This window comes from Carya illinoinensis, chromosome 5 (genome assembly GCF_018687715.1).
Source record: "Carya illinoinensis cultivar Pawnee chromosome 5, C.illinoinensisPawnee_v1, whole genome shotgun sequence".
Classification (NCBI taxonomy): domain Eukaryota; kingdom Viridiplantae; phylum Streptophyta; class Magnoliopsida; order Fagales; family Juglandaceae; genus Carya; species Carya illinoinensis.
In genome coordinates this window covers 23075407-23098417 of record NC_056756.1, presented here as the reverse complement: position 1 = coordinate 23098417, position 23011 = coordinate 23075407, and the positions used below count along the sequence as shown (strand labels likewise).

General features: G+C 35.4%; 1 long non-coding RNA gene and 4 other non-coding genes across 5 annotated transcripts; all 5 read left to right on the top strand.

Annotated features, from left to right (window-relative positions):
• The first annotated feature begins 12039 nt into the window (after positions 1-12039).
• On the top strand, positions 12040-14036 carry LOC122311948. The gene is made up of 2 exons (XR_006242914.1): positions 12040-12244; positions 13708-14036. It is a non-coding gene; the product is annotated as an uncharacterized LOC122311948 (long non-coding RNA).
• LOC122312129 lies at positions 12343-12433 on the top strand. The gene has a single exon (XR_006243042.1). It is a non-coding gene; the product is annotated as a small nucleolar RNA Z159/U59 (small nucleolar RNA).
• Positions 12893-12976, top strand: LOC122312125. The gene has a single exon (XR_006243038.1). It is a non-coding gene; the product is annotated as a small nucleolar RNA Z159/U59 (small nucleolar RNA).
• Positions 13188-13272, top strand: LOC122312127. Its single transcript, XR_006243040.1, has one exon. It is a non-coding gene; the product is annotated as a small nucleolar RNA Z159/U59 (small nucleolar RNA).
• On the top strand, positions 13454-13538 carry LOC122312126. The gene has a single exon (XR_006243039.1). It is a non-coding gene; the product is annotated as a small nucleolar RNA Z159/U59 (small nucleolar RNA).
• Positions 14037-23011: the final 8975 nt, after the last annotated feature.

Here is a 23011-nt window from a genome sequence, read left to right as displayed (position 1 = left end):
AGGTATCTCATCACGATCATCCTCAGTTGCAGTCATCACCTCCCCATTGTCACGCATAATCATCACACGTTTGTTTGGGCATTGAGAAGTGATGTGCCCTGAACCCAAACACTTAAATCATTTAATATCTCTATTTCTAGAAGGTTGGGATGCCAACTTGGGTTTGTTGCTAGTTCCTTCATTGTTTCCTTTAGGCGGTTCTGTCTTTGCCTTTGTTACAGCTCGATCATCTTTCTCCCACTTTGGTTTCCAAGGAGTGCTAGAAACTGAAGTGTACCTTGATGTCCCTTTCATCTTTAATTGCCTCTCCACCTTCATAGCCATGTGCACCCTGTCTTCTATTTCTACATAATGTTGCAACTCAACCACATTGGCTATCTCCCTATTCAAACCACACAAAAATCTAGCCATAGTGGCCTCTCTATCCTCCTCTACATTCATCCATATCATAGCCACCTCTATCTCCTTATGGTAGTCCTTCACACTCCTAGACCCCTGTATAAGATTTTGTAATTTCCGGTATAGGTCTCTATAGTAGTGGCTAGGTACAAATCTCCGCCTCATGAGAGCTTTCAACTCTCCCCATATCTCGACAGACCTCTCATAATTCCTCCTCCTATTGGTCACTAACTGATCCCACCAAATAATAGCATAATCAGTGAACTCAATTACTGCCAACTTCACTTTCTTCTCCTCTGAATAGTTATGACACTCAAAGATCAACTCTATCTTCTTCTCCCACTCTAAATAAGTTTTAGGGTCAGTTCTACCTTGGAAAGATGCTATTTTCATTTTGATGCTCTCAAGGTCCCCATCTACTCCATCACGACCGCGTGGGTTTCCCCTAAATCCTCTTTCACGCCTGACTCCTCTATGCCTACCCATCCCAACTTCAGAAATTAGATCTTCCTCATCCTCACCATCTCCTTCATCTTCATACTCATGTTCTCTTCTAGGTTCACGTCTCCTCCTATCTCTCTCACCATGTAAATTTTTAATTACTTCATCTTGTTGATCCATCCTATCTCTCACTTCCCCTAACATCATGTTCAACCGCTCAAATTGTTGTTGTATGGCTTGCAGCACAAATGAATTATTTGACATCCCCTTTAGTTATGAGTCACTTTAATGAGTCATCGTATGTGCTGCACAAAAAAGAATGTTAGTGGAAAAAGACCTCACACTCTCTATCTTACGTGTTTACACTCAAATAATGGCACTCCACTCGTGTTTCACACTTAATTAGCTTTTTTCCGATAATGATCTCACACTCTCTTGCCTTTTTTACCTCAAGAGTTTTCCCAGTCAAGCTCTTTCAGAACTAATTGAACTAAATCAAGACAATACAAATGATGTGAACCCCCAATAGACTTGCTTTGAGACCCAACAACAATACTGGAAAAACAACCCCAAGAAAGCCAAACTCAGGTATATGGATGGAGAATCTAGACCCAATGAGAACCCGTTCAAAGAACCTAGATTATATCAAAATCTAGACCCATTGAAGAACTCGTCTCAAGAACCTAGATTACAAAGGAAGAACGCCACAAAGGTTTTGATTTACCCTTGATAAGTTCAGAAGTTCAAGAAGAACAAAAGGAGGTCACTCAACTCTCAATCACAATTCCATATATTCTGCCTCTCAAATGAGGTTACAATTGGTTTAAATAGACAATCTCCAAAAACCCTAAGTAAACAATGCCTCGGGTACTGTAGCATGAACAGTGCCATACGCCGCGCTACAGTAACTTCTGAAACCCTAGTAAGAGATCAAATTATAACTTTCCAAATAAACCCTTGGCCAAAATACAAGGCCTTCCCCAAACCCTAGTTCACTAGAAATAAGACGTGTGGGCTGGACATCCCCCAAGCCCAATTATTCTTGATTAATTCATTTGACTAATAATAAGCCCCTTTAATGAAATCAATAAGTCCATGGCATTCAATAATAATAAGCCCAAGCCGCGTCTTCCATAGCTTGGATCAAGTGGATCAAAACTGGTTCTCCTTCTTTCAAGCCCATCATAAGTGTTGGGCTCTTGCTAGCTTGATCCCCATTGGATTGCACTAATTCTTGTATTGCTCCCTTGATCTTCGTGGCTCTTAATCTTGTAATTGATCCTTAAGACTTGGTCCGCCTTGGGGCCCATCAACAACCTTGTCTTATTCCAACTAGTAATTAGGTCCAAGAAACAAAAACAAGAGAAAAAACTGAAAGAATAAAATGATACAATACTCAAGGAAATCATACAAGGGAAAGAGTAATCACAAGACAATATACCAACTATAATGATATATGCAGCCCCTTTGAAATAAAATAAAATTTCGGATTTTTTTTTCAATTTTTTTTTCTTTTCTTTTCTTTCCCTTTCCTGCTTTTCTTTTCTTTTCCTCTCTTTTCTCACTATTTCAATCAAAAACAGCAATATTCAATTGTAACAATCAAACAACTGAATTCAAACACATAAAAATTGGCAAAGAAATAGAAGAGAATCAATGAAACGACACTCCAAGGAATTGACAAACTTAAAGATGCAAGAAACCCAAAAATTTCCAACTCTACAGATGCTGCAAATTTTGGCAGCCCTCAAACAAGCAATTTAGCCACCCAATGTTGATAAACATGAAACCAAAATGATAGAGTAATCTAGCAGCCCTAGGAAAAACAAAGTTCTGCACTTTTTTTGTTTTGCAACCCTAGAACAATGAAATCCTAGAATTAAAGATGCAATAGATAAAAGATAGAATTACACCTGATTGGAAACCTTGCTCTGATTACCAAATGATGTGAACCCTAATAGAATTGCTTTGAGACCTAATAACAATACTGGAAAAACAACCCCAAGAAAGCAAAACTCAGGTATATGGATGGAGAATCTAGATCCGATGAGAACTCGTTCAAAGAACCTAGACTATATTAAAATCTAGACCCATTGAAGAACCCGTCTCAAGAACTTAGATTACAAAGGAAGAACGCCACAAAGGTTTTGATTTACCCTTGATAAGTTCAGAAGTTCAACAAGAGCAAGAGGAGATAACACAACTCTCAATAACAATTCCATATAGTCTGCCTCTCAAATGAGGTTACAAGTGGTTTAAATAGACAATTCTCAAAAACCCTATGTAAACAATGCGTCGGGTACTGTAGCGTGAACAGTGCCATACGCCGCACTACAGTTACTTCTGAAACCCTAGTAAGACATAAAATTATAACTTTCCAATAAACCCTTGGCCAAAAATACAAGGCCTTCCCAAAAACAACCCTAGTCCATTAGAAATAAGACATACGTGGGCCACGCATCCTCAAGCCCACCACTTCTTCTAAACTAATAATAAAATACCGTTAAACAAATTGAAAGCCTTAACAACAATAGGCCCAATCTTTAAGTCATGTCTTCCATAACTTGTATCAAGTGGATCAAAACTGGTTCTTTTTCCTTGAAGCCCATCTTGAGTGTTGGGCTCTTCCTAGCTTCATCCCAAGTGGATTGCACCAATTCTTGCATTGCTTCCCTGATCTTCTTGGCTCTTGATCTTGTAATTGGCCCATCTAGAATTTGCAAGGGATCTTTAAGGATAGCTCCACCTTGGTTCCCATCATGCTTCCCTGTAAGAGAAATTGTTCAAGTTCATAGAGCATCCTATAGAATGGCCCCAACATAATTGAAGGAACTAAAGGGTCAACTATAGGAGTTATTGGTAAAAGGATTTATTAGATCCAGTACCTCAACTTGGAGACTGCTAGTACTATTTGTGAGAAAGAATGATGGAACCATGATGGGAACCAAGGCAGGCCTACTCTTAAAGATCCTTTGCAAGCTCCAGATGAGCCAATTACAAGATCGAGAGCCAAGAAAATCAAGGAAGCAATGCAAGGATTAGTACAAACCACTCGGGAAGAAGCTAGCAAGAGCCAAACACTCAAGACGAGCTTGAAAGAAGAAGAACCAGCTTTGATCCACTTGATCCAAGCTGTGGAAGACTTGACTTAGAAATATTGGCTTTAGATATTAAGGTTTTCAATTTGTTTAAAGGATTTTTATTATTAGTTTTGAATAAGTGGGTTTGAGGATGCTTAACCCACATATGTTTTACTTATTTGAACTAGGGTTTAGAAGTACTGTAGCATGACACTGTTCACGCTGCAGTACCCGCGGCTACTGTTCACTAAGGGCATTTTTTAGATAAAGGATCTCAAATTTTAGTTTAGGGTTTTTCATGTTTTGGGGAGGGTATTTAAAGGATATAACCAGCCATTTCAAGCCAGACATTTTATTTCGAATTTTAATTGTGAGTGAATTTTTTCTCCTATTGTCTTTAATTGAACTCTTGAACTTATCAAATGTAAATCACAACCTTTGTGGCGTTCCTCCTCGTAATTTGGGTTCTTGAAACGGGATTTCAACGGGTCTAGATTTTGATATAATCTAGGATCTTGAAACGAGTTCTCAACGGGTCTAAATTCTCCATCCATAGACTTGAGTTTGGCGTTCTTGGGTGAGTTTTCAAATTGATTGTGGGTTCAAGGGATTCTCTTCCCACGGGTTCATATCATTTGGTATTCAGAGCAAGGCTTCCATTCAGGTCTAATTCTATCTTTTGTTTATTGCATCTTTAATTCTAGAGCTTCATTGTTCTAAGGTTAAAAAAAAAAAGTGGAGAAATTCGTTTTTCCTAGGGCTGCGAAAATTTGCACCACTTAGGGTTGAAATTTCTATGGTTTCATTGATTCGCATATATTTTCCTTGTCAATTTTTATGTGTTTGAATTCAATTGTTTGATTATCCCAATTGAATATTTCTGTTTGTGGTTGAATTGTTGAGAAAAGAAAAGAAAAGAAAGGAAAAGAAAAAAAAAAATTCGTCCAAAAAAAAAAAAAGGTGTAGAAAAATCCAAAAAGATTTTCTTGAGCCTTTCATCGTAGGGGTTGTGCATCCTTCATTATAGTTGGTATCTTGTGTTATAGTCACTCTTCCATTCGTATAATTTCCGTGATTCTCGTGTCATTTATTTCGTTCCGTGTTTCTCTTGTTCTTGTTTCTTGGATCTAATTGCTAGTTGGGATTAAACAAGGTTGCTTTGTCTTAATTGAGTTCAATTAGTTCTGAAAGAACTTGAGTGGGAAAACTCGAGGTAAAAGGCAAGAGAGTGTGAGATTATTATCGAAAAAAAAAAAAAAAAAAAAGCCAATTCAGAGTGAAATTTGAGTGGAGTGCCATCATTTGAGTGTAAACACGTAAGGGAGCGTGCGAGGTCCTTTCTTTTTCTGCTAACATTTTCTTTTTGCTGCACATTACAACGTCTCACTGCAATGGCTCATCACCCAAGGGGATAGCAGATAACTCATTTGTGTTGCAAGCCATGCAACAACAGTTTGAGTGGATGAATATGCTATTGGGACAAATGGAGGATAGGATGAATTAACAATAAGCAGAGATTAGAAATTTGCAAGGTGGGAGAAATCGGAGGCGACGTGAGCCTAGGGTTGAAAATGCATATGAGAATGAAGAAAATGATGAGGATGAGGAAGACCTAACATCTGAAATTGGGTTGGGTAGACATAGAGTTAGGCATGAAAGAGAATTTGAGGGGAACTTAGGGGGTCGGTATGGTGTCGATAGAGACTTGGGGAGCATCAAAATGACAATACCATCTTTCCAAAGTAGAACTGACCCAGAGGTTTATCTAGAGTGGGACTAAAAAATAGATTTGGTATTTGATTGTCATAATTACTCTGAGAAGAAGAAAGTAAAGTTGGCAGTAATTGAATTCACTAATTATGCTATTATTTGGTGTGATCAATTAGTGACCACTAGGAGGAGGAATCATGAGAGGCCTATAGAGACATGAGGAGAGTTGAAAGCTCTCATGAGGCAGAGATTTGTACCTAGTTACTACTATAGGGACCTTTATCACAAGCTCCAAAATCTTACACAGGGGTCTAGGAGTGTGGAGGATTACCATAAGGAGATGGAGGTAACTATGATTTGGGCTAATGTAGAGGAGGACCGGGAGGCCACCATGGCTAGATTTTTGAGTGGTTTGAATAGAGATATAGCCAATGTGGTTGAATTGCAACATTATGTGGAGATAGAGGACATGGTGCACATGGCTATGAAGGTGGAAAGGCAATTAAAGAGAAAAGGGACAGCAATGTACACTTCGGTTTCTAGCACTACTTGGAAATCAAAGAAGGATAGGAATGATCCTGCTGAAGCAAAGAGAAAGATCGAACCACCTAAGGGCAAAGATGAGGGACCTAGCAGCAAAGCCAAGGTAGAATCTCAACCTTCAAGGAATAGAGATATGAAATGTTTTAACTGTTTGGGTTCAGAGCACATTGCTTCTCAATGTCCAAATAGGCGAGTGATGATTATGCATGACAATTGGGAGGTGATGATTGAGAGTGAGGATGATCGTGATGGAGTGCCCGAGTTGGTTGATCCTAGTGATGACGAAGGAGTGATATATGCTGTGAGGAGTCTCTTGTTGCTAGGCGTGCTCTCAAGACACATATTAAGGTGGATGATGCCGAGCAACAGAGAGAGAATATTTTCCATTCTAGATGCCACGTCAATAGCAAAGTTGTAGTATGATCATTGATGGAGGGAGTACTAATGTGGCTAGCACTACTTTGGTTGAGAAATTGAATTTACCAACCTTAAAACACTCTAGACCATACAATTGCAGTGGTTGAATGATTGTGGGGAAGTTGGGGTGGATAGACAAGTGTTAGTTCCTTTTTCAATTGGGAGGTATCAGGATGAGCTGCTTTGTGATATTGTGCCTATATGCATACTGGCCATATTTTGTTAGGGAGGCAGTGGCAGTATGATAGGAGGGTGACACATGATGGATTCAAAAACATGTACAGCTTTGTAAAGGAGGGCAAAACAATCAAACTTGCTCCTTTAACTCCAAGTCAGGTCTATAAAGACCAACTGAAACTAAAAAGTGAGGTTGCTCATAAAAGAATGAGTGAAAATGAGAGTGATAAAAAAAGAATGAGTGAAAATGAGATTGAGCAGAAAAGAAAGAGTGATAGTGAAAATGAGCACAACCAAAAGAGTGAAAAAGAAAGTAGAGATGTGGCTAAGAGTAGAGAAAAGAGAGTAGAGCCACGAGAGAAAAAAGAAAGAGAGTCTGCAGAGAGGAAAAGAAAGACAAAAGTGAGTTTCTATGCTAGAGAGTGATGTTAAGAGGGCTTTCTTCGCAGATCGCCTATGATTTTTCTTGTCTATAAAGAGTCTTATCTTACTCTTGATGACACTCACTAGTCTCTTCCTAGTTTGGCTATTTCCTTGTTGCAGGAGTTTGATAATGTATTCCCAGAGGAGATGCCTAATGAGTTGTCACCCATTAGAGGCATTGAGCATCAGATTGATTTTTTACCTAGAGCTGCTATTCCAAACCGACCAGCCTATAGGAGTAATCCAGAGGAGACAAAGGAGGTTCAGAGGCAAGTTGAGGACTTGATGAGCAAGGGGTACGTGAGGGAGAGCACGAGCCCATTTGCAGTACTAGTGCTATTAGTGCCAAAGAAGGATGGGACGTGGAGAATGTGTGTTGATTGCAGGGCGGTCAATAATATTACGGTAAAGTATCGGCATCCCATTCCTAGATTAGATGATATGCTTGATGAATTGCATGGCTCTTGTATTTTTAGTAAAATTGATCTTAAAAGTGGGTACCATCAAATTAGAATGAAAGAGGGTGATGAATGGAAAACTGCTTTTAAGACCAAGTATGGCCTTTATGAATGGTTGGTTATGCCATTTGGGCGTACAAATGCGCCCAGTACTTTCATGAGATTGATGAACCATGTCCTACGTGCATTCATTGGCAAGTTTGTGGTTGTGTATTTTGATGATATCCTAGTGTACAGCAAGGACTTAAATGAGCATATTGAGCATTTGAGATGTGTGTTTGATGTGTTGAAATGTGAAAAGTTGTATGCTAATTTCAAGAAATGTACCTTTTGCATGGAAAAAGTTGTTTTTCTTGGATATATTGTTAGTACAAAGGGTATTGAGGTGGATGAAGAGAAAATCAAGGCCATCAAGGAGTGGCTAACGCCAAAGAGCATCACTGAGGTAAGAAGCTTTCATGGCTTAGCTAGCTTTTATCGGCATTTTGTTAAAGACTTTCACACCATTGCTGCACCACTCACTGAAGTCATTAAAAAGAATGTTGGGTTTCATTGGGGTGCTACTCAAGAGAATGCTTTTGCCACCATTAAAGAAATGTTGTGCTCTACACCTGTGCTAGCATTACCTGAGTTTAACAAAGTTTTTGAGATTGAATGTGATGCCTCAGGTATAGGGATTGGAGCTGTTTTGATGCAAGATAAGCGGCCCATAACCTTTTTCAGTGAAAAGTTAAGTGGGGCCTCACTCAAGTACCCTACTTATGACAAAGAGCTTTATACTCTTTTTCGTGCATTGGAGACTTGGCAACACTACCTATGGGGCCTAGGGAATTTGTGATCCACACCGATCTTGAATCATTGAAGCATCTCAAGGGTCAAGGTAAGTTGAATAAAAGGCATGCTCGTTGGATGGAATACATTGAGATATTTCTATATGTCATATGTTACAAGCAAGGTAAGGAGAACATTATTGCTGATACTTTATCTCGAAGGTATGTACTTCTTACTTCTATGAGTGCTAAGATACTTGGATTTGAATATGTGAAAGACCTATATGCCGATGACGTTGACTTCTCTAATGTGTACATGACATGTGATAAGGCGGCATTTGGTAAGTTTTACAAGCATGAGGGTTACTTGTTTAAAGAAAACAAACTTTGTGTGCCAAGTTGTTCTATGCGTGAATTACTAGTGCGTAAGGCACATGGTGGGAGATTAATGGGACACTTTGGTGTCAAGAAGACTTTGGATATTTTGCATGAACATTTCTTTTGGCCTAAGATGAAGAGAGATGTCACTCACATTTGTGGCAGATTCATTACATGTAGGAAGGCCAAATCTAAAGTGTTGCCACATGGGTTGTATACACCCTTACCCGTTCCTAGTGAACCATGGGTCGACATATCTATGGACTTTGTTTTGGGGCTACCTAGGACAAAAAAGGGTAAAGATTCTATTTTTGTGATTGTGGATAGATTTAGTAAGATGACACATTTCATTCCATGCCATAAAACAGATGATGCCACAAACATAACTGACTTGTTTTTCAGGGAGATAGTGCGACTCCATTGTGTTCCCAAGAGTATTGTTTCTGATAGGGATGTTAAATTCCTTAGCTACTTTTGGAAGGTGTTGTGGGGGAAATTGGGTACCAAGCTCTTATTTTCCACTACTTGTCATCCGCAGACTGATAGTCAGACTGAAGTAGTTAATAGGACCTTAACTCAGCTTTTACTCACTTTTGTTCATAAGAATTTAAAAACTTGGGAGGATTGTTTGCCATTCATAGAGTTTGCATATAATAGGACCATGCATACTACGACTTCATATTCTCCTTTTGAAATTGTTTATGGATTTAATCCGCTTACCCCTTTAGATTTGATGCCTTTACCTGTTGATGGCAAGAGTAGCTTGGATGGACAAAAGAATGAGGAGTTGGTGAAGTCACTCCATGAGAGGGTACAGCTTCAAATTGCGCAAAAGAATAAAAGGGTTGCTTCCCAAGCCAATAAAGGGCGAAGGCGTGTCATCTTTGAACCTGGAGATTGGGTTTGGGTTCACATGCGCAAAGAAAGATTTCCAGCTCATCGGAGGACTAAGTTGCATTCTCAAGGAGATGGACCTTTCCAAATCCTTGAGAAAAGCAATGACAATGCCTATAAAGTGGATCTCCCAAGTGAGTATAATGTGTCTGCTACCTTCAATGTTTCTAATCTTTCTCCTTTTGATGTAGGTGAAGATTCGAGGTCAAATCCTTTTGAGGAGAGAGGGAATAATGGGAACCAAGGCAGGCCTACTCTTAAAGATCCTTTACAAGTTCCAGATGGACCAATTACAAGATCGAGAGTCAAGAAGATTAAGGAAGCAATGTAAGGATTAGTACAAACCACATGGGAAGAAGCTAGCAAGAGCCCAACACTCAAGACGGGCTTGAAAAAAGAAGAACCAGCTTTGATCCACTTGATCCGAGCTGTAGAAGACTTGACTTAGAAATATGGGCTTTAGATATTAAGGTTTTCAATTTGTTTAAAGGATTTTTATTATTAGTTTTGAATAAGTGGGCTTGAGGATGCTTAATCCACATATGTCTTACTTATTTGAACTAGGGTTTAGAAGTACTGTAGTATGACACGGTTCACGCTACAATACCCGCGGTTACTGTTCACTAAGGGCATTTTTTAGAGAAAGGGTCTCAAATTTTAGTTTAGGGTTTTATCATGTCTTGGGGAGGGTATTTAAAGGATGTAACCAGTCATTCAAGGCAGACATTTTATTTCGAATTTTAATTGTGAGTGAGTTTTCTCCTCTTGTTCTTAATTGAACTCTTGAACTTATCAAAGGTAAATCACAACTTTTGTGGCGTTCCTCCTTGTAATTTGGGTTCTTGAGACGGGATTTCAACTGGTCTAGATTTTGATATAATCTAGGTTCTTGAAACGAGTTCTCAACGGGTCTAAATTCTCCATCCATAGACTTGAGTTTGGCGTTCTTGGGTGAGTTTTCAAACTGGTTGTGAGTTCAAGGGATTTTCTTCCCGCAGGTTCATATCAAACCATTAGGATGTGTATCGATTGTTGAAAGTTTAGTAATGTGAAAATCAAGAATAGGTACCTACTCCTAGAATAGATGACCTATTCGACCAATTGCAAGGAGTTGCAGTCTTTTCCAAGATTGATCTCAGTACGAGATACCATCAACTGAGGATTAAGGAAAGTGACGTGTCTAAGACGTCTTTTCAGACCAGATACGATCACTAAAATTTTACTGTAATGCCTTTTGGGTTGGCAAACACCCCAGCAACTTTTATGGATCTTACAATGAGAGTGTTTTGACCATTCTTGAACTTATTTGTGGTAGTATTTATAGATGACATCCTCATATATTCTAGAAATGCCAAGGAACATAGGGATCACTTGAGGATAGTGTTGAGGACCCTTCAGGAACACCAATTGTATGCCAAACTTAGTAAGTGTGAGTTCTAGTTAGAAGAAGTAAGATTTTTAGGTCATATAGTGACAAGTGAAGGAATCATGGTAGACCCTAGCAAAGTGAAGGCAGTGATGGACTGGAGACGACCTACCACTGTACAAGAGGTTAGGAGTCTCTTGGGGTTAGCCTATATTCATGGAGGGGTTTTCTACATTATCAAGCCCACTTACGGCATTGACCAAGAAGGATGTTTAGTTTGTTTGGACTAAGTAGTGTGAGTGAAGCTTTGAGGAACTAAACAGGCCATTAGCTAGAACCTTTGTTTTGGCACTACTAAAACCAAACAAACCATTTATGGTATTCAGTGAAGCGTCGAAATATGGTTTATGATGTGTTCAAACTATTTATGGTATTCAGTGAAACGTCGAAATATGGTTTATGATGTGTTCTAACGCAGGTAGGTAAGGTGATTGTCTATGCTTCTAGGCAATTGAAGAATTATGAAAGGAATTACCCCACCCATGACATGAAATATGGTTTAAGATGCGTTCTATGCTTTATTTCATTTCACCTAATATTACGCTTTATTTAAATTTCTCAGCCAAGTCATAGATACAAATCCCAAAACAAATTAAACAAAAAAAAAAAGAAATAAATTGCAAATAAATGGGGTTTCCAAATAGGTAGAACATACAATCTTTTAAGATACAATCAGTTTTGATTTATTGAGCTTATAATTCTTGTATAACTATTCTACATTTTATAACTTTATTTAAAATGGAAAACAGTTATAGAAAGTTGAAATTATTTTTAATTAAGTTGTAAAATTATATTGATTGATTATAAAATAAATTATAAAATAATATTAAAAAAATTATACATATATCATTATCAAAATAAAAAATATATTTTGACATATATCAGCCCACACAGTCTACAGTCCCAACAAATCCACTGGCCCAGAGTAAACAGTTGTTGTGGCCACTGTTTGGGCTGCTGATTTGGGTTCACGGAAAGCCAACCCAACAACGCACGTCTTTGCTTCAAATCCCTCACTTCACTAGCTTGTAGTCTAGCCTGTCTAGGGTTTTGTTGTTCTACGCCGCTATAAAGCCGTTCTCTTAGCAAGCTTGGAATCCACCTCCCATAGTCAAATTTTGATAGCGGGTATTCTCCTTTCTCTCTTTTGTCGCTTCAGATCCCAGCTCACTTGATATTTGGTTTTTATCTTTCACTTGGGTGCCGTGCATTATGTTGGGATAGTTGTCTCTGATGATGATTCAGATTGAAAAACTTTCGTTCTTCTGAGAAAGAAAACTCGTGATGAATGCTTATGGAGACCTGAACTGAAGGGACATATTTTGGGTCATACTTGTTTATTTCATTTTAACGTTCATTTACTTTGTTGACACTTATCATTTTGTTGATTCACTTTTTGACTCATGTTTTATGTTTTGACATGTATTGATAATCGTTTTTCTTTGTTGATTTGTTTTCCTTTTGGACTTATGTTGTAGCTTTTATATTTTGTTTTAGTGTGGTTGAAAAAAGAAGTTTAAAGGCTTTGCCCTCGGATCAGTTATTAATTAATTAGATGTGAAATCTTATGTTTTGGCCATTGAGACTAGTTTTAACTCGGTTTTCTGAATGATGAAAAGCTTCGGGCCATATAAGCTATAAGGTAAGACTATGCCGAGAAGACTTTAGATGGGTTTTAATTTTCTTTTATTCAACGAAATGGAGTTTCTGAGATTAAAGTTTTAGATTCCTTTCTGCTTTCCTACAATTGTACGAAAAAAGTTACTAACATGCATCGCCTCTGAGGATGAATAGAAAAATACTTTCGTTCTTCCGAGATGTTCCATGAGGAAATTTTTTGGAGACCTGAACTGAAGAGGCAGTACCGCATATATCTTTTCCCTTTCTTTACTTCCGAACTAGTGGGTAATTTTTTTCCTCAATATTTGTGTTTTTCTTTTCCTCCGATGGTCATACTTCTCTCGGTGGAAGGTTTTGAAAATTACTTGGTGTATGTGCAAAATGTTGTTAACAAAACCGCTTGTCCTGTTTATTTAAGCAATCAGTATTAGCAATTAACAGAATATGCATTGCCTTTGAGGATGAATAGAAAATAACTTTCGTTCTTCTGAGATGTCCTATGCGGAAAATTTGTTGGAGACCTGAACTGAAGAGGCATTACTAAATATATTTTTTACCTGTCTGAACTTCCGAACTTGTGGTTCATGTTTTCCTCCATTATAGTCTCTTTCAATGGTCATACTTCTCTGTTTACGGTTTTTAAAATTACTTGGTGTATATGCAATCTAACAAAATCACTTCACTAAATTTAAGTAATCAGATTGGAGAACATTCATTGCCTCTGAGGATGAATACAAAATAACTTTCGTTCTTCTGAGATGTTCCATGAGGAGAAAGTTTTGGAGACCTGAACTGAAGGGGCATTAGTAAAAATATTTTTTCCCTCTCTTAACTTCTGGTAGTTGTTCTTGTTTTCCTATATATATATATATATATATATTTCAATGGTTATAGTTCTCTGTGGAAGATTTTGAAACTTGGTGTATATGTAAAATGTTGCTAACAAAATCACTTGTCGTGTTTTGTTTTAGCGATCAATATCAGCGATTAAAGGATGAATAGAAAATAACTTACGATTTTCCGAGATGTTCCATGCGGAGAAAGTTTTGAAGACCTGTAACTGAAGGGGCATTACTAAAAATATTTTTCCCTCTCTGAACTTTTCATGTTTTCCTCCGTTATAGGTTTTTCAATGTTTATACTTCTATGTGGAAGATTTTGAAACTTGGTGTATATGCAAAAAGTGGCTAATAAAATCACTTGTTGTGTAGTATTTAAGCAATCAATATCAGCGATTAAAGAATATGTATTGCCTTTGAGGATGAATAGAAAATAAATTTTGTTCTTCCGAGAGGCATTACTAAATATATTTATGGCCTCTCAAGGGAGGTGATGGGCCCCAAGGTGGACCAAGTCTTAAGGATCAATTACAAGATTAAGAGCCTCAAAGCGAGTCGATTGGGGTTCACATCAGGAGGCTCAAGTTAAAGGGAGGCTCAAGTTACTTTTGGGCCTATATTCTGAAAAGATTAGTCAATGATATAATTGAAGTTCCATTGGAGCCATTATAAAGAATAAGAACTCTCATTTTCAAGTAATGTGTGATCTAACATACATCACCAACCCTTATAACTTACCAGTCAATATTGGGGTATCACAATATCCTCCTTGAAATTTGTGAAGTTCTTTTTGGGCCAATTCATTATAAGGTGCACTGCTCAAGTCTCATGTTTCTCATTGGGATAGACTCTGGTATTATTTATAACATTTCAATAGATGCCCAAGTGATGAGTGTGCTAAAGTGCACTCTATATACCTTATTATTGGACTAAAATGTTAAAATGTGAATAGAAATCATAGGAATTAATGTGTATTCTTAAATTAAATTTCTATTTATGTTGGGATATTCTTAAGTAGTTTTTTTATGTCTAATTTCAGAGTTTATAAAAGAGCAAGTCAAGCCCAGTCAAATTCAAAGGAGGACATTCATGGGGTTTGAGAGCAATTTGGAAGAAAAGAAAAAGAAAAAAATCACAAAATGAAACCACAAGAAGTCTAAGTCTGAAATTCGCTAGGAGACAGTCTGGACATACTTTAGTCTTTTGACTGTATCTTTTTACTCATATATCGGATTGATGCGATTCTTGATGCATTGGAAAGCTATCTTAAAGGGTTATAACTTTGTCTCTAATAAGGATTTCCAAATTCGAACTCCTGAAGGCTGTACGTGGCTGCCAAGATAAGTTCTAAAATTTAGGCGATTTTTTTATGCAGAAATTAAGAGGACATTAGGGTTTCTTTTTTATCCTATATAAGCATATCATTAGCACGAAATGGAGAGGAGGAGGAGGCACAAGATGCAGATCTGAAGAGAGGAGAAAATCACTTCCATGACCACCGTTCGCTTCAGTTTTCTTTGGAGATTTTTGTTGTCCATTATATTTATGGGTAACTAAATTCTCAAGTAGGGCTAGGGATGAACTTGCACATTAGATGGTATTTCTAATTTATTGTTAATTCATGTATTTGATTTTCAATTGCTAAAACTCTTTTGTTTTATCATTCTCAATTCATTGTTGATGTTTTCTTTTCCGAATAATCATAGAATTTATTGTGTTTATGGATTCAGTCATGCTTTTTCTATTGAATGAATTAGTTCTTTGATTATGTTTGGATCAATTATTTATCTATATTAATTTAGTTTTTTGCTGTAATATCGCTTCCTGAGTATATTGTCGTCATTGGATTTTATCAATAGAGGTAGTAATTCACGTTTTTTAAAAGTGGTGAATGTTTTTTCAAAGGGTTATATTTGATTTAAGTTTGGTTTATAAATAAATCTATACCTTCCGATTGGGAATTGTGGGAATTGAGTTCCTAATTGAGTTATCCAATGAATTAAGAATAATTAAAATACCAGATTTGTGCAAGGGATTCCCGACGCTCTACTGTTTGTCAAAATTTGAGTACTTTTTCTGTTAATCACTTTGCTTCACTTTAATTTACATTTAAATTTAATCTTTGTTCTCTATTACTTATTTAATATTTTTTCTTTAGTTTCTTTATTCCTCTTGCTATTCTTTTAATTTGTCTCCCTGTGGAATCGACACCCCAAAGCTGTGCTACAACTACCGCGTTATTCTTTGAACGTAATCATCAAGTCACATGTAGGCATATACTCTTGAAGGAGTAGTTAATGATACAATTGGAGCATTATTGATTATAAAGAGCAAGAAGTTTTTATTTTCAAGTAATGTGGGATCCCATATACCACCTACCGTTGTCGTTCACTTGGGGGTATCACACTGTTTTTTCCATCTCTCTTAACTTTAAAACCAGTATTAAGGCTTCTTCTTCTTCTTCTTTTTTTTTTTTTAATTCCCTTTCCTTTTAAAGTTTTTTTTGGAGCTTTTTGGTAAAAGCCATGTATTTGTACGATATTTCTTCTATGCTTAGAGGATGAGAAAGTGGATTTTATCCTTTTAATATGTTTAAGCCGTATTGATTAATTTAATGGATATTGGAGGTATTTTGTCTTTAATGACTTCTAAAGTTAAACTTCATTCCTCCTAGGTTTGCTAATGCTCAAAGACTTGGGAGATTTGAGCTAAAGAGTATGTTTAGAAATCTCTTGCTGCCTTTCTGATTAGATTTAATTCTCAGTGTTGTTGTACTTGAGGAACTTTTGTCAATTTTATTTTAGTAATTTATATTTGCACTCAATGAAAATGGTAACGCTTGAATTATTACATAAGCCAGCTTTTAACATTTTGCTGTCTCCCAATTTTCTTAAATGCTCTTCTTGGGGTCTCAAATTGTTATCGATCACTTGCTATTAAAATGCTTAGCCTTAGAATATGATTGAGTTATCAGATCTATTCTGCACTTTATCTAGGTTTATTTCTACACCAAATTATCATTATGTTGTGGGTTTCATTTTCTTCACAGTTATAAGATGACTATTTTGTAATAGTAATGCTACATATAGTTACTTTTGTGTATTTCCTGTGCACTTCATTGACGTGATTGGCTGATCAATTTATTTTTATACACAACTAATTATATTAGTAGAGTACACAAAAGAGTACACAAAAATGACTGTACATAGATTTTTGATACTGTATATGGTGCTTTCATCATTTCAGGGTTTGATATTTACAGCGTATGTTTCTGATCTAGTTCATTATTATTATTTTTTGTTCTTCTTTCCTTTGTAAAATTATGCAACTGAATGGGCATATATTCAAAATTTATGGGATTTTGTGACTTTCTGTATTGTTTTTGGTTCAAAATTCATTTTAAAAATGTTGTCTATATTGCCATTACACCATTTAGCCAATATTTTTGTTGGGTAATAGGTATTTTCTATGGGGTGTTGTCTCCAGCAGTACTTGGTTGAAGAAAACTTCAGCCAGCTCCACTTCTTCCCTTTTATTTTGTGAATTTATTCCACAATTTTTGGTTTAATTCCTTCAATAGCTGAATCTTATTATTTCTTTTGTTCAGTTTCCGTATTCTCTTTCCAGCCAGCCAATGGAAGAAGTAAGCAATGGTTTCATGGGTTTTAACAGCATGTATATACATTTTGTTCATCTTTTTTGCACTTTTCTTTGCATATGCATGTTGTTCATGCAACAGTTAAATTTTATAACCCTACCATCTCAATTTTACAATCTAGTTATATTTCTAAAGGATTAGTTTTTCCTTTTATCATTCTTAAATTCGGTATGGCGTAGTGAAGATTGTTATGATCATCTTTTGTTGGTGTATATTTTTCTGTTAATTTCATCCAACATGTGACTCATTTCTTTTAGAAGCCATGAGAATTGTTATTTTCATATTGAGAAATGCTAAACTTACGGAAAGAAAAGGCACAAAGTATGTGCTGACGTGACAATCTTTTCTATTTTACTTTTTTGAAAGAAAAAAAGATACCGAGGGGCAAAACTTTACAAATATAATAGCGATTTCCTCTTAACTCCCTACATCTTCTCCCATCTCTCGGGCCCAGTCTTGCTTTTTTCATTTTTCCGTCATTCTTCAAACTGCTGGAACCAGAGAATGTCTTCTCCCATCAAACACATCACTTGTTTTTTCTCTTGGTGGGGCAAAGTCAAACGGCTATAACGGAGGTTTTTTCCGCCCTTCTAAATCTTCTCCCATCTCCCAAACTAGAGAATCTATGGATGAATGTGCTTTTTATTGCATTAAGTGAAACAGACAGTACCAAAACAGAGACCACCTAAAAGAAACATACTGCACTGAAACAAAGACCACGTGAAAAAGACAATAACGAACCTGATTTGCTACCAAAATTTAGATGGTAAATTCAGATGCAAGAAAGAAATTTCCAAGTGGTCTCTTGAAAAAACTGACGGAAGAACATACAACAATTTTAGATAATATAAAACAGAGAAATTTCAGACGGAAGAACAATAATTTTTTATGGCAATTTCAGAGGGAAGAGAGAAATTTCAATTTCAGACAAAAGAGGTGAAACTGACATGTTGACAGCTAAGGTTTTGTTTTGCAGCTAGGAGCTTTTGTTTTAAATAAATAAAATAAATAACGTGCCATGTCAGCATGTAAGGATTAATGTGTTTTTTTGCATGTAGCACGACTCTTTCATATTTATCAAATTGTTATGAAACTAAAAGAAAAATTATATTATAAGAGAAAACGTTGTTATTCAATAATGAAAAATTTTGAACTTATATAAGTGAATGATATCCATATATATATATAGGAGTACAAAAACCGTTTATCTATAACCTAAGTCATAAATAACGGCTAAGGGTGGTCATAATTGACGACTAAAGATGATTTTAATTAATGGCTAAAGATGGTCATACAAATTGGTTTATAACACTCCCATTTGGATGACTATACATAAAAAATATGCCTTATTAAAACCTTGTTAAGGAAAAAACTTAGTGGGAAAAAATCAATAGTGAAGGAAAAAAAGTACAACATTCACGTGTAATTAAAATCAATAGTGGTTTAAGATTGCTTCATTATTGGTGTAATTAAAAGTACACCACTATTGGTGTAATTAAAAGTACACCAATAGTGGTGTACTTTTAATTACACCACTATTGGTGTAATTAAAAGTACACCAATAGTGGTTTAAGATTGCTTCATTAAAACCTTGCAAAAGAAAACCCAATAGAAAAAAACTTTAGCGAAGGAAAAAGAGTATAATCAACACTATTCTTCAAAACATTTACTTTCCTTGAAAAGTGCATTATTATCGGTTTTAAAGTTTTTGCATTCCAATATTCTGTACAAGTTTCTTAAATGTTACGGTTGGTAATGCTATAGCTAATAAATCTACCAAATTATCACTTGATCGTATTTGCTTGACATTAATTTCTTATTTCTCATTATAAATTGTAATGATCTCGGAGTGATTTGAAGATGTAGTAGATAGTGTTTGCTTGATAGATCTCCATGATATAACAGAATTTCTATGAGTAAATACATATCCAGTTTAAGATCTACCTCTGTGTGGATCTGAAAGATATCATGCATCCGCATATTCAACTAATTGTGGACTTGATCTATGTTGATAAAATAATCTCATATCAATTGTACATCAGAGGTAACAAATGATATGTTTAATACCCTTCCAATGTCTTCGAGTTAGTGTGGAACTATATCTTGCAAGTAAATTAATTGAAAATATAATATCAGACCGAAGGCAATTTGCAAGATACACCAGGGCTTCAATTGCATTGAGATAAGGTACTTCAGAACTAAGAATTTCTTCATCATTTTCACAAGGATAAAATAGATCTTTCTGCACATCAAGTGATCGAATAACCATTGGAGTACTCAGGAGATGAGCTTTGTCCATATAAAAGTACTTTAAGACTTTATAGTGAAAGGTCTTTGCGTTGATGTATTTCAATATTGTGTACCAACTCTTTAAATGATGCAGTTAATAATGTTTTGGTAAACAAATTCACCATATTAATTCAATATCATTTTAATATTAAATTCACTACTATTCTGGAGTTGTACTCTTTTGGAGTTCTTGTGAATAATATAGTTAGTGGAGAAGTCATCAAAATTAAGCTGCCAACCTCTATATTCAACAAAAATAGTGGCCACCTTTTTAGACTAGACAAGCACTGCAGGATTTTACAGCTCTTCTGGAGTTGTTAAATGCCGCAGGGCTATGATGCTACATCTCTTGTCTCTTGTAGAGAGATACTTTACGAGAGATGTTGTGAACCAATAGAGATGCTTTATCTTTCATTTTACTCACTTGAGGATGTTGCTCTTATGATAGGAGTAGAGATTCATTATTCTATAAGGAGTTATTTCGATGTCGTTTTAGAATTAAGATTTCTTAGTGTTCAATATTCTGCATTTGTTACGATCATATTTCGGAGGTTATTAGCTAAAGTGAATGAGGTCAACCAACTCAATAATGAAATATCTTAATTGCGTCAAAAGTTTTTTGCGAAGAGTCGTAAGAACAAGAAACTGACGGAAGAGAATAAGATGCTAAAACAGTATGCCCGTAATCTTCAGCCACATATAGAGGATCTGGAAAAAGAATGGGCTCAAATACAGGATCAACAGCAACAGATATTTGAAGAAGTCCAAAGACTTAGAGAATAAGGACAAGCTGCATTTAATCTCCCCGCGGATATCTGAAAAAGTCCAAATTCTAAGAGAGTAGGGGCAAGCTGCTTTTAATTTTATGGCTTAATAAATAACTGTAGGATATCTGTGTTTAGTGTACCCTCTATCAATATATGAAATTTTGTCTTGTTTTCATAATTTTTTCTAGAAAAGAAATATTCAGTTCATTTTTATTTGCATCCCATATTCTTCACTTTTCTGTAATTAGTTTGCATTCTTACTCTGCAATCTCTCTCTGCATTTACTCTACATTTGCATTTACTTTACAATACTCATCAACTATTGTCGCATTTTCTTAGCGACTACAATCCAAAACTTGTGAGATTGGCAAACTCAACGAGAAAATTTCTATCATTCAACGACTTCTTCTGAAGTCCAACATGAATATAGTAGCAATAAAATAAGAGAATAGGAATTTAAAATCCTTACTTGACTCTTCTTTTCGATTTACTACTCCTTTAAACAGGCATGCCATGCAAATTTATGAAGAACAAGATCGTTTAAATAATGAGGTGAAGAGTTTCAAATTTCTGTAATTTTGTTTCGAGATAATAAAATAATATTTTACAAATATTCACGTTGTATTTCTATCTTCTGGTAGATGTTCTGTGTACTCCATTTTATTTCTCTTTTAATCATACACATTTCTTACAAAACTATAATATGAATCTGAAATATTAATTGTATTTAAGAGATGGTATTTCAGAATTAATAATTTCATTCATCTCCCCCTCGAAGTCGAAAGAGTTTCTGATTTATATTTCAAATATGTGTAGTTTTCATGAGCTCTTCTGGAGTTTCAATGACATTTAAATCATCTATATAAACCTTCAATAAAAACTAATCTAGATACTGAAAATATATGGAAAATGGCTTGTTCCATATGCATTTGGATTGTTTTAGATCATATAAGGATTTTTTTAACTTGATAGAATAAGTATTTCAGGACTATATGCTTCATGAATTTCATATCTAGTGATCCATATAAATATGCAGTTAATCATGCATACCCAAACTCTCAGTAACTATCAAGTTAATGAAAACCTTAATATAATTTCATCCACTTCAAAAGCATATCAATATTATTTTTGCGAAAGACCGACTCGTGATTCATATATCACGTTTTTATTTTTTTTATACAAATATCCACTGATATTCAACAAGCAATACCTCTTAGGTGTTTGGACTACAAGTCCATATGTATCACATTTTATTAGTGATATCAATTCTGCAGAAATTATTTCTTTCTATTTTGGCCAATATTTTTACGTCGGTATTCTTCGACGGTTCTTAACTTACTTTCTTCATTATTTATAGTAATGTCCAGAGTAATGTCCAGTGTCATCTTATATAAAAATATGTTGTCGACAACGGTTTTATTTCTATTCAGAATTTCTCCAATACTCATGAAATGTATCGAGATATCGTTATTTTCAAATATCTATCCCTTTTCAAGGGAAAACATTTCATGAAAAACCTTTCAGAGGTACGCTTCAGTAGTTTCCTGTTCAAGAGGATTATACTTCAGGAGATACTCATTAGTAGTTTCCTCTTAAAGAGGATTATACTTCAGGAGTTTTTATTATGAGAGAATTTTGTATAGAAAGTTTGGATGAATCATATTACTTATTTTGTAGTATGGCCTTTTCAGAAGCACTAATTTCTTTTCTTTGTACTTTTCTCTTTCGGGATACTTTATCTTTTGTATCAATAGGTCTCACACGCTTTTAGACATGTCTTATGTTCATTAGATTGTTAAATTTCTTAATTTGTCCTACAAGGATTTTCAATCCTCATTGAGATTTTAACAGCTAGAATATGAGACCTTTTTATTTTACTGCATCCATAAATTAATTATCATTTGAACTTCTAGTTCACTTATGATAATCAAGATAACGTTGAATTATTTCATTTTATTTGTTTCAAACAAATTTTTCTTTCTGCTCATGGTGGGAAGACTTTATAGTAAAAGATTTTTTTTTTCTTTATATAGATGTCCATATGAAATTTGTTCGATTTATCGTAATTGATTTCGGATAATGAAACTTCATCAAAAATATACAAATATTTTGAATCATACCACTTTTGATGCATTATAATATATGATTCAATAGTTATATAATATTATTTCAAAGAGAACGCTGGTCGTTTTCCAATACGAGTTTCTGATCCGAAATCATATAAGTACTATAAAAATATTCATTATCACATCCAATCCTTTGGTTTCTTTTAAAAGAAATGCACAATTCGCTTCTGGGAATGATATAAATCTAATACCATTCACTTTAGGGAATGATGTGGAACTAGTAGGACATGATCAATGATTTCTTGACCACTCATTATTTCGCTCAGCCACTAGAAGACAAGATATAAGTTTAGAATATCTTGTGAACTTTCGCACTCAATATTGCTACTTCAAGAGCACATTCGAGTCATTCATTTTAAACATATATTCTTTAGTGATTTTTCTCTACACAATTTCAATCATGCAACTTCAGGTGTATTAATCATAACGAGTTTTTGAGAGGATCCCGATCTTTTGGTACACATATCATTTCTTTAAATTATCTCACAGAATCAATAGATCTTTTATTATGAGGTATTCAATAAAATTATTGATTTAGGGCAATCTTTCAGGATGTTCAATTTATCTTCCAAGATGAATCTTATCATCAATCATTC